The 12333-nt window shown below is 40.8% G+C and overlaps 1 long non-coding RNA gene across 1 annotated transcript; it reads left to right on the forward strand.

Moving 5' to 3' along the window:
• Positions 1–5614: 5614 nt before the first annotated feature.
• Positions 5615–10746, forward strand: LOC124053199. The gene is made up of 3 exons (XR_006842114.1): positions 5615–5807; positions 8588–8672; positions 10447–10746. It is a non-coding gene; the product is annotated as an uncharacterized LOC124053199 (long non-coding RNA).
• The last annotated feature ends 1587 nt before the right edge of the window (positions 10747–12333 follow it).

Consider the following 12333-nt stretch of genomic DNA (forward strand, 5'->3'; position numbering starts at 1 on the left):
GTGTAAATCAGTTGGATCAACCTCCATAGAATTAACAGTGCAGTCTGTATATTATATTCAAATTCAGAATTTTTTAAAATGACCAAATTTGATCTCTACAGCTAAGCTTTATGTGTGTCATTTAACGCTGTTTTCATTGGATGCATTTTAGACTTGCAAGGATGAAAGGACAAAGTCAGGTGACTTTTACCACAGGACAGTTTAGCAGTGGTCGCGGCTTGGTTAGGTTTAGGCATCAAAAATACTTGGTTGATGCAAAATGACTCAAGACAGCACAGTGTGGTTTTATAGGCCACTATACATTCAGAAGCTCCTCATATTGACTCTTTGGCTGCCCGTGCGCACAATATGTCTTGATAGGCTTGCGTTGCACCTTTTTGGATGGAGACATAATGGGTGCATTTGTCAGGTGTCTGGTTGGAGCAGGGAGGGCAGAGAAAGGGTTAAAAAGCTCCGGCTGCCTGATAATCCTCAGCCGTTAAAAGCCCTCCAGAAAGACATGACGTGTGTGAGGTAATCAGTAAAAGATTCAAGTGTGCCTGTGAGTGTGTACACACACACACACACACACAACCATACCACTGAATGGACAAAAAAGGAGGGAAAAGACTGGGTAGAGGAGGGAAGAAAAAGAGAATAAACAATCCTCCTCTCACTTTTTCTCCTCTCCGTTTTCAGCCCCTTTCTCCTCCTCTTCTGCTTCTCACTCCCTGCTGTGTCAATACAATGTGACAGAAATTTTCACTAGAGTTCCCTCTATGACCTTTTTCCTTTCTTCCCAGTCTTGTATTCCTCCTGTCTTCTTCTTGTTCTCTTCTTTTTCATTTGTTGTAGTCTTTGCGGGCAGTAAGACCACCTTGTGAGACTCAACTCCGTGTCTCACTAGGGCCACAACCACACTGACAAGATTACCCACCTTTTCTATCTGCACACTGTGCCGACATTTTCCATCCTTGATAGCTGCTGTAATTTTGAAAAAATGCTGCTCTTAAATTGTAGTGTGGACCAGGAAAACCAATCTTTGAGAAAACGCTTTCAAATAAATGTCAACTTTCTGTCACCTCCAGCTCTTTCTTTGTTCACTCACGCAGCATATAATGCAGTCTTTATGTTTATTCTGTACTATGACTGTCAAAAGGAGGTGATAGTTTGGAGGTTTATTCTGGAGAAGAAAAACTGAGTATCTTGGCATGCCTGTCATTTTCTCCCTCTTTATCCCTGTTCTTTGCAGACTCAAAGGACTTTGATATTCTACACTAAACATATTCTGGCAGAAACCTTCATCACTATAATTCTCCCCTCCCTTCCTCGGACAGGCCAATCAGTCCCTGGCCAACGATCTTCAATTGCCCTCTCTGTCACAGCATCAAGCATTCAGAATTTGGCATTTAGGTGTTTAATTGACTGTCACTGATAATGGGATTGTGTTCATTCGACCAGGGTGCTGCGAAGGGTGGTGCAATGCCTATGAAACTGTCAGAGAGAGTGGGAGGGAGTGTGGGACACTGACCCTCTGTCCTATGATAGAACATGTTCCATAGGATATTCAGATAAGCAGTTTAGATGTTTTGTTTTTATATTATAAAATTTCTGCCATACTTCTTCTATGTGTATTCTGAGAGTATGATTCTGTACCTGTCCTTATTTGCTAGACTGTGTAGTGATACCTTGCTAACACAACAATACTATAAGTGATGTAGCTCAACTGAAATGAGGCCTCAGCAATGTGAGTTAGGGACTGTATGAAAATATTTTGTTTTTAACAGATTCATATTTTGTTTTGTTCATCCCCTATTTATTGTAAAAAAAAAAAAAAAAAACTAAAATAGTTACACATTACATTACATTGTAGTTTTTCAAGATTTGGGGGTTGCAAAGAAGATATTTTTTACTTCTGTAACAATACAGTCCCTTAGCTCTCTTCTCACTATGAAACATTTGTTTGAAGATCAGTTTCTTGGAGAAGTAAGTCAATCCATTGTTACTTCTAAATCAGTTTGTGAAAATGTAACATCACTGTAGCTTCATGTTTGACGTGGATGATAGGCATGTAAACCACCTTTCACACATGCAATATATCCTAAAAAGGTTCACCAACATTTCCTGCATGGAAACATGTGTGAATGGGAGCAAGGGTCAATAATTTAGGAAATCCGTACTGCGTCCGTACTATTTCCCATGTCAACACCTAGTAACATTTCAAGGAAAATTCTAGTATGGTTGTATACTGTACACACAAAACACCTTGTTTATTGAGCCTATTCTGTGAGAATCAAAAATTTATTTATTTTTTATGTTAACAAAATGAGTACCGGTAGTTGGATGTTTGTTCCATAGATGCCTGTACTGTCATGTTAGCATTTCAGTGTAATATTTCTGTTTTAACATGTTTTGTCTCAGTTATAGCTTCTGTGTTACTTTATGTGCTTTCCCTGTAAACAAAAGTCAAGATCATGTGCTTGTTACACATGTGCATCACACACACATACACACACACACATACAGACAGCTCTGTGCCCACTGCAGTTTGCGGGTAGTTGGCCTCTTCCCCGTCACCTCCCAGAGGAACATAGATGTTAACTGGCATTGTTGGGGGGCTGAGCTGAGGGTGGTTTTTAATAGCTCATGATTACTCTGGAGAGGGGAGCCCATAATTACAACCACAAATGATTTCACGCCCCTCACCCCCATGATGTGCTTTGAACCTAATCACAGGGAAGCACAGAAGGGGCGTAGTGGAGGAATTGGAGCTTCGACAAAAGCGGTTTCTCCTTTGTTTGCTGACAGGAAATTGAGAAAATGAAATGTGCCGTGCTTCACCAAGTACGTGTACTGTACCACTGAACAGAAAGAGCTCTTCCATGTCTACTGCATCTCTGATATAGTGATCACAGAAGTTACTTTTGTGGTTGCCAAAATTCTAACTAAGGCCCAAAGGTGCTAACATTTAGTGCAAGATTTAATTTTCTGCATTTTTCATACACGATTTATATCTGTGTATATAGGATGTTTCAGCTCAGCACATACATGCTATTTGTTATCTCACAATTAAATGTGGACAATCCTGTTCAATGGCACTATGTAAGACACAAAGCTGAGAATACAGATAAAAAAACGCTTTTATTCAAACAAATTCATTTATATACATATTGATGAGATGCCCAAAACCAAACTCACAATGAAGACCCCTCATTTCCCAGACAAATCACTGTGTCCCCTTCACTCGTGAATGTCTTTCTCCTTTTATCTGGTTGGACTCTGTCACATGTTTGTCTGCTTTTTCCCAACAGTTTCTCTCATGTAGTGTACTGACATCATCCTTTCATGTCTTCCCGAAAAGCTTGAGGAGCTTTATTTGTCATTGGCTCATTTGTGTTTGCTTCTTTTATCTATTAAATGTAGACCAGCCTTCCAAACAAACCTCAGTAAGATATAGTGGGGCAACATGAGAGATTGTTGCCTCATAGAAAGAGGCTTTAAAGTCATTTTTCAAAAAAAAAAAAAAAATATATATATATATATATATATATGTTATGATCTTGATCTCGGTGTCCGCGTACATGGCTACAGTCTTACACACACACACACACCTTCACGCGCTTTGATACTACCTAACAATCAGTCTGAGTTAACATTCTGCACACACATCTCTTTTGCCCAACCCATGCCAGCCAGCCCGCCTGCCAGACACACAAACACATAATGGCTAGACTACATGTCCTTAATGGAAGTTCAGACAAACACAGGAATGCTGGGGAGAGGATGGAGCAAACGGTACGTCTGCCCACATCAGCCAGCCCTGAATAGAGATTGGCCAGGAACGCGTAAACTGGCCCTGCAGGAGTAAAACAGTTAAATGGGGCTTCTCTTCTTCTCTTTCATTGTCTGACTCTTAAGTCTGAAAGAGCAAATGCTGGAACGTGAACAAGTGTCTGACACTTATCCAAAGTTTTAACATTTACGTACATTACATTTACATTTTATGGGTATTCAGCAAGCGAAAGTGAAATAGAAGAGAGCAACAATAGTTTGGATTACTTTTTTGTCTTTTGTTTTTTAACTGCATTGCGCTGATCCTTTTCAGCCATTTATCCACTACTTTTAGCTTACTTCCATTACTTTCACACAACTATCACACAGCCATGTATTCATTAAAGTTAATCTAAGCTCATTCAACCAGTTATCTGCTATTTTCAGCCATTTCAGAATTGCTAATTGCTAAGCCTTCTTGCTAACTACTTTTTACATCAACATGCAGTGTTCAGGTGTTACAAATCGCTCCATGATCTTTTCACACACACCCTGTAAAGTGCAGAAGTATCCCACAGAGAACATGTACAAATGACAGCTCAGACCATGCCTTTGTAACATTCCTGATCCTAAAAAGAGCAGTCTGATAAATTTGCACAATCTAAACTGTGAAATAAACTCCTTAAATTAACAGGTAATTCAAAGCAGAATGCTGCTGCAGTCACTGCGGCTTTACTCTTGATATTTACGAAAAATACATCCTGTTTTTCAAGCAACATCATTTGTTTCATCCAATAAAACCCGAGAAACAGCTCCCATTTACCTCATTAATATTTCTCCTAATGATACTCTGCAGCCTCAGTGTTGGAGGTGCCCCAGCTGTCTCCTTCAGTGGGAGAGTAAACAAGCTGAGAGCTCTCTGCAGCCACAAACACAGATCGCCGTGGCCTGTTACTCTTCCTGCCGCTAATTGACCATCAGCCAAAGGACAAACCTCAGCCTTTCTGCTGCGTCCCTCCCCCGCTCCCTCTCATCCTCTTTTTGTGCACGTCTCCCCCTCACTGCTACCTTCCTCATCCCTCACATATCCCAGTGTTTCACCTGCTTTCTCTAAATGTGTCAATCGCTCTGTCTGTATATCCCCTCCCTTCATTTCGCTTGCTTTCTTTTATTTCATCTTCTCCTCTCTTCTTTTGCCGACCCCCTCTGTCTGCCAGAGCTGTCTGCGGCCTTGCATAATTAGCTGGACCGAGCTGCTGTGGGTCTTGTCCAGGTCTGGCTCGGGCTCAACCCGGCTCATTACGGAGAATATGCCTGTCTGTCCTGCCTCCTCCTCCTCTGCCTCTCTTTACTTTCTGGTTCTTTACGGGTTGAGCGTGGATTCAGATGGTGAAAAGATATAACTAAGTGTCTTTGGGATCAAAGACAGACAGACATTGGCCAAGTCCACACTAAAAGCGAGACTGCACCTTTTCAGACATGTGTCTTATACAACACAGCTGTCAGGTCTTTTGAAGAACACACATTTCCACATATCTTTGAAGAATAACAATACATAAACGTTCAGGTCAGACAGTGAGACAAGAAATGGTTTACAGCAGCTCATCTAGCTAGCATAGTGGACAGTAAGTTAAAACAACTGAGAGGAAGCAAAAAAAGTCATCTTGCTTGCTGATTAACAGAGCACACTGTCACGCCCTGGGTTTGTGTCTTTTGGTTTTTGAGTCCATGTGTCATGTTTCATGTGTGTCTTGTGTTTCCATGTGTTATGTTCAAGGTTTTTGTCATGTCCTGTTTTATTTTAAAAGTGTCACTTCCCCTATTTGTTCCTGTTTCATGTAACTTTACTTTGGTTTATCATTATTGCTTTCTCCTCCCTAATGTCTTTCACCTGTGTCTTGTTATGTTGTCTATTTAGTCCTCGTCTTCCCGGTCACTGTTGTTGGTGCGTTATATTGTCTTCAGGTCAGGCTTTGCTTTGTCGCCATGCCAGGATTTGCGTTTATCTCATCATGCCAAGTTTTTTGGCTCCACAATATTTTTGTTCCATTGCCACAGTAAGTGTGTGCTGCTTTGAGTTTTTTGATTAAAATTTAAATAGACTATTATTTTGGATTTCAGCCTCCCTGCCTCTCGTTGACTCTGCACTGGGGTTCAGCACTCTGCATCAACGACGCTACACTTTGTGACACACACAATGTTTGAAAAAAGATGGAAATAGACCCAAACAGCTGGAAAAAGCTAAAGCTACTCCTGAACTTTGAAAACCAAAAACACAAGAGCAAAAGTGTAAGGAATGGATTGAACTTACTACCTTCAGTAGCAGTGCTAATGTAGCATTACTTCCAAAGCCAAGCAGCATTAGTAAGTGGAGCTCACAGTGTAATGTTAGTAGCTTTGTCCTGATTTGGGAAACTTGAAATTTTCAATACAGTATTTTTTACTTAACCAGATTTTATTGAATCCTTAGATCAACCTGTACCAAGTCCTTCATACAATGGCTCCACAGACTTCTGTCACTCTCACAATAGCCTACAACCATGCAAGCACTTTAGTTTTGAGTGTGAAGGAACAACAAACAGTAAAAGAACAGAAACAATGTTTTTGTAATTTCTGTTCCTTTTTTGTACAAAGTGTCTAACCATGCATGGAGGGCTTTAATACAGACTGAGGAACAGCAACTGTGTCTTTTTCATGGCGTCACGGCGGACTTTGTATGACTTCTGTGTCATGTTAAGGAGGCCTGGTTCAACACAATTTGAACTCGCCAGTCTCTTCATTCACAACTGCTCACCCCTGACTGTCTGCATGTCGCTTTCAGATCCACATTATTGGTGAGACCACAGCTGAGGGACATAAAACATATGCTTTGCTCTGTATTCAGAAAGTGCTGGGTGTGCAGTGCTACCTCTCACAAAGATTACTTATAATCAACTGTACAAGTAACTCCAGTGCAGAATAAAAGCGAACTTTACAGGCGAGCTGTCTGTAAGGAATAAGGTCTGTAAGCTTTTATTCTGTACTTGAATTATTTGTACAGTAATGTCTACAGGCCGAACATGACTATACTACAACTATACATTGAAAGCCAAAGCATTACTGCGCTGTGGCACCACTGTCTGAGTGTTTAGTCTGGAAAATGACAAGGCTTGAAGGAGAACAAAAGCTTGTCAGACACTGACAGATCGATTATATAAGCTGTCTAACCAAAGAGCATTTGTTCAGAACAGATGAACTTATTTTTACCCTAAAGGATGAGGTAGTTCATATTTATTTCTGTATTTAACTTTTAAGCTTACATATTTAAGTCTTCTCCACTCAAAAATGTGTTTCTCTTGTTGTTACCTTCATCATGGAGACAAATCCATATTCATTTGCCTTAAATCTTATTTTTACAGATGTACATATGAGCAGGATTTTGTGAGAGCCCAACTTTGTGATGTTTACCACAGGATGAAATGTAACTTAATAAATTCGGTGACCCTCTGAAATTTCCAATGGCATCACATTCTTCCAGTGCTTAGATTTGTGACCAAAAAATCTGCAAAACTATTCCCACCAACAACGCCTGTACTTTCTGCTCAAATGCTCATTCTGAATTTGAATTAAATTTCAATGGACAATAAAATCCATTGCTGTATGTTCAAAAGTAGAATTACTGACCCATGGGTGCAGTACATTTTCAAGTAACAACAAGGTTACACTTTGTTCTCTAATTGGCCAGGAAGGGCACGATTTACCATTGGGAACGACGTGTTTACTCTCACCTTGTTTTTTTGTCTCAAGTTATTCCACATTTACTGCTGATAACATTATCATAAATCTCTAATATAGACAATGAATTCCTTAAGTGTGGAATTATTCTAGTATGTCTGCATAATCTCTGTTGTCTCTATTCTTTATAAATATTCTATAATTTTGTATCCCATTAACTGTCATAATAGTTCATTATATTTTGTGTTCTAACTTTGGTTTATCTAAGAGTAACTTAATTTGAACTTTATATCACTAAAGTGGTCTCCTCTTCGCTGTATTTCTCTGTTCATAGTGTCATAAGCTCATCTCTCCTTGTTACACTATCTCTGTTGCTCTCTCCACTATCCTCCCTTCTCTCAATTACATCTTCTACCTCTCTCATTTCCCCACGCTCTTATTTTCTGAGATTCATTTACAACTCTCAGTCGTGTCTTCACCCCACGGTGCTGCCTCTCATCTTCCTCTGCTCTGTCATGTCCGTGCTGCTCTTTTCTCACCTCTCCCTCCATCTCCATCTTGGTCGTTTTATCTCTTCCTCTCCTCGTTCTGTCGCTTTTTTCCTTTCACCTTTTCCCAGCAGAGTTCTTGGATCGGTTTGTTCTCCAGTGGCTAATTTGACTGTTCTACTTGCCAACCTAGCAGCAGGAGCTCTCTCTCTCTCTCTCTCTCTCTCTGTCTCTCTCTCTCTCTCTCTCTCTCTCTCTCTCTCACTCTGCGTGTGTGTGTGTATGTGTGTGTGCTCTTCTCCCCTGCCAGCTGCTGTTATACAACACTAGTTCTTGCTTCTACAAACAAACACCTCACTTGCCAGCAAGTATGCACGCACACACACACACACACACACACACACACACAAGCATGTTACATGTTAATGTGGGCCATCTTTTTTTAAAATCACTGCTTCATTCATGCATTCAACTGTTTACATGGAGATGTGCAGTCCTTTGCTATCTCAGCATCATCATGTGAACTAGAACACATCTTAAACTGATGATACTTTTTGCTGTGTGTGTGTGTGTGTTACATCAGTGATGGTGAAGATGATGATCTGAGGTAACTGTATATATGTCTCCTCCTCCAGTGGCTTTCGACATGGCAGACAGGCGTGAAGTTAAAGCAAAGCAGCGATTGGTTCCAGCGAGCAGAGTCTAATCAGCACATCAAGCGTGAGCTCCTTAAGTGCCTCTGAAAAGAGGAGACACACACAAATGAAATGCATATGTATCACAAATCACATGCAAATGCACAGCTAAATACTGAAGGCCACACACAAATACATATGTATAAGAGACACATAGCTCTCATCATGATCTAATGGGACCGCTTTGAACTCAGAGCAGCAGAGCAGAGCACATGATGTGCTAACAGACTGATGTGCTAAGCACAGCGCCACACACATACACAAATACACACGGCTCATATGATACCTTACCTGTCAGAGGCAGGTGTGGTCTCCGAGGACCCAATCAGTTTTAATTAACCCCTTGTGGTGGATGGTGGAGGGGGAGGGGTGAGAGAGAGGGAGACAGGAGGAGAAGAAGGGTAGAGAACAAGACAAGCAGAGGGAAATTTCTGCTTGTCATTTCGAGAGACATGGGTGAGAAATGGGATTTAGCAGAGAAAAAAAGACTAAAAACAGCCACCCCTCCTTAAAAAATGTCTTCAAGAGGTACAGCAGCAATACAACTGGTGGATCTCATACATTTAATTTTGACTGAAAGGGAAGGTTTTAAAAACATCATTTGGAATGAAATGGTCTATAAAAGAAGAAGAAGACATAAATCTGCAGCTACAGAATCTGCATAAGCTTAAGTAAAGAAAAAAAAAAACAAAAAACACATGAGGTTTAATTTGCTGGTTTTTCTGCATTCATCATCACCAACTCGCACCAGATCAAAAATTTAACCAGTTATGAATTTCCCCTTTTGGGATTAATAAAGGATTATCTTATCTATCAGAACACATCCCTAACTTTGAACCAAAGTTTTATTTTTGTAAAAATAAATAAATAAAAACATCCTGTATTCCATCCTTGCACACATCCAAAACTTTGTGTCATTTGGAAGTTGAAATGTTCTTTGCTTTGTCTTTAATGCTGGTCTTAGATTTACAGAATCTCTTGTAATCACGGTGCATTTACTGACTTGTGTTAAAGACATTTTATAGCTGGGTAATGAATGATCACAGACCATCTGTCACGTGCAAAACACAATGTGTTTCATGTCTCATTCTCTACAATGCCGAACAAGATATCAGGGCTTTTTATTTCTTTCGCCTTTGTCTGATCATTCAATGACTGATCAGCTCACTCAGGATCAGAAGATGCAAAGAGATTCACTCAGCTCAGAACCTGAGTAAACTTGACATCGTCTTTTATATTAAAGGTTAATGTTCTAGTCAAATTTAAGTAGTCAGTACATGGAGTCTATACTTCATAGGCAGACAAAATACTCTCACTGGAAGTCCGTCTACAGTTTCTGGAGCTTTTTCAGCACATAAAATGATCATGGCATGCCATGCCATGGAATGTAGATGTTTAGATTTTTTGTATGAACACTTTCCAGTGTGTAGGATTTACAAATGAAATATATTCCTCATAATTGTGTTTTCATTAGTATATAATTACCTAAGGCTAAGAATTGTTGTGTTTTTGTTACTTCAGAATAAGTCTTTATATGTACAGGGAGCGGGTCCTCCTCAGCAGGTCCACCATGTTGCATTGCCATGTTTCTACAGAAGACCAGAATGGGCCCGCAGTAATCCTCAAACACTGTAAACAGATTCAATGTGTAAAATCAGTTTCAGATACACTTATGCATTATAAAAGCAACTTATTATTATTTTGCAACTGATTATTTTGACCGTATATAATGATGAGATGTAATTATATATGTGAAATGACTGACTCCTGAAATGACTATGTATGACTGACTCCTACAGTGTCTCTTCGCTCTGTTTCTCCTCATTCATGGAGATGGATGTCAATGAGCAAAAACTCAACACCTGTAGAAGATTCTGGGGCAGTGCGTCGGCGCTCTCCAAACCATCATCATAACAGCTTGTGGTATCTCAGCACCTCACTAAAACAGGTTGGTTTTTTTGAATCTCTCTCACTTGTGCATCTTCCCTGATGGACGAACACAAAGGCAAGAGGAGACTGACACTGACACATAGACAGCCGCTGTTTGTGTTGCGTCATTTTCACACACCTCAAACACATCGCACCCCCACCGCAACACATTGACCTCACATCCATTATTGAAGGCTTGCAGGTTAGTGTAGCCAAGGCACGGTAGATAGGATGTCGCTCCGCATTCATCCTTATGTAATCAGAGGTGATTTCCTGGGAAGGCCAGAATGAGGTCACGACCAGTAAACAGACATTATAGAGACACTATACTATAGAGATAGATATTTGGTCTTGTTATTGTATATATAATAAAAAAAAATGTGAGACAGCGCTGCACAACCACATGTTTCTGATATGATATTTGTTCATCACTTCAGTGCACAGATAGAGGAAGGAGACAAGGTTGAGCTCATCTTGAGGAAAAGGTGGATTTGAAATGTACTTATGTGCATGTATCCTGTATGTGTCTTTGTGTGTATTTTGTCTGAGAACCCCCGCATGTGTTGGTGAGGGCAAGTGTATGTGTGCTGTGTACAGCTCCCCTGATGAGCCAAATGCTCCACTGCTTCACAAAGCAAATCGCAGCTAATCAAATAAGAGCCCTCAGCAGTGCGCAGACATAGGGAGAAGAATAGAAGAACTGAGTGTGTGTGTGTGTGTGTCTGGAGAAGGGGGTGGTGGAGGCAGTCTAGTGGCTTCAAGAGGTCCTGGATAGTAGATGGGGGTGGAAGGACACACATGCAGACCTGCACAACCTTGTATTGCTGTTAATGCACACAAACATGGATGGATGCACATACTCAGGTATCACACACACGTGCACACAGATAGACATACAGCACATACATACATAAAGCAGTCAAGTGTTTCATAAGTGGCCTTGTGGGAAAAAAAATTAAAGCTGATGGTGAAATAGTAAAAGACTTTTTACTGAACCCAAGGCCCAACTCATTGGGCTGACCGTGGAGAGTATTTTGATATAAGTGGCAGTTGTATAAAATGAAAATATAACCTCAATGACCTTAACCTTGACAATTCAAATGTATGAAAAAAATAAGCATAATAATATGAATTCTTATTTTGACCAATAAATTCTGGAGCTGAACATTCAGCTGTCTCAAGACTAAAGGTTGCACATCGTAACCTGAATCTAGTGAAATTTGTGAGCATGAAATTTAGAGCTCAGCAGTGACTTAACTGGGAGTTTCCTGACTGAGAATTGGGCATAGCGGCTGGCCAGATTGAGAAGATTGGTCCAGACTTGTTTTCTGCTCTGCTCCCTGGCACTGATATTGACGCTGTGTGAGTGGCAGAGCTCCAGTGCTGTCCTGGCTCCCTTTCTACACTCTCGCCCATGCTCGCCCTCCTGACACGCTGCCCTCTGGCTCGCTCTCCATGTGTGGGCATGAGTGTGTGCAAGCATTTGACAGTTTGAGGGTTCACGCAGCTGTATCTGTTGCCTGAGTAATCTGTGACTGGCTTGAGTCTGTGTGCATAATTGTGTCTCTATGCTATGTGTGTTTTGTGTGTATGTGTAGCAGCTGTGTGCCCTCCTCCTGTCTGCCTGCAGGACAATCAGCCGCTCCCTGCGACCACAGAGACCAAAGGCACAGGGCAAGAATGTCTTTCAGTGACCAAGCGGTGAACGCCAAGATGCACACACACACACACACACACATAAGACAGAGGAACACACA

This window comes from Scatophagus argus, chromosome 21, assembly GCF_020382885.2.
Source record: "Scatophagus argus isolate fScaArg1 chromosome 21, fScaArg1.pri, whole genome shotgun sequence".
Classification (NCBI taxonomy): domain Eukaryota; kingdom Metazoa; phylum Chordata; class Actinopteri; family Scatophagidae; genus Scatophagus; species Scatophagus argus.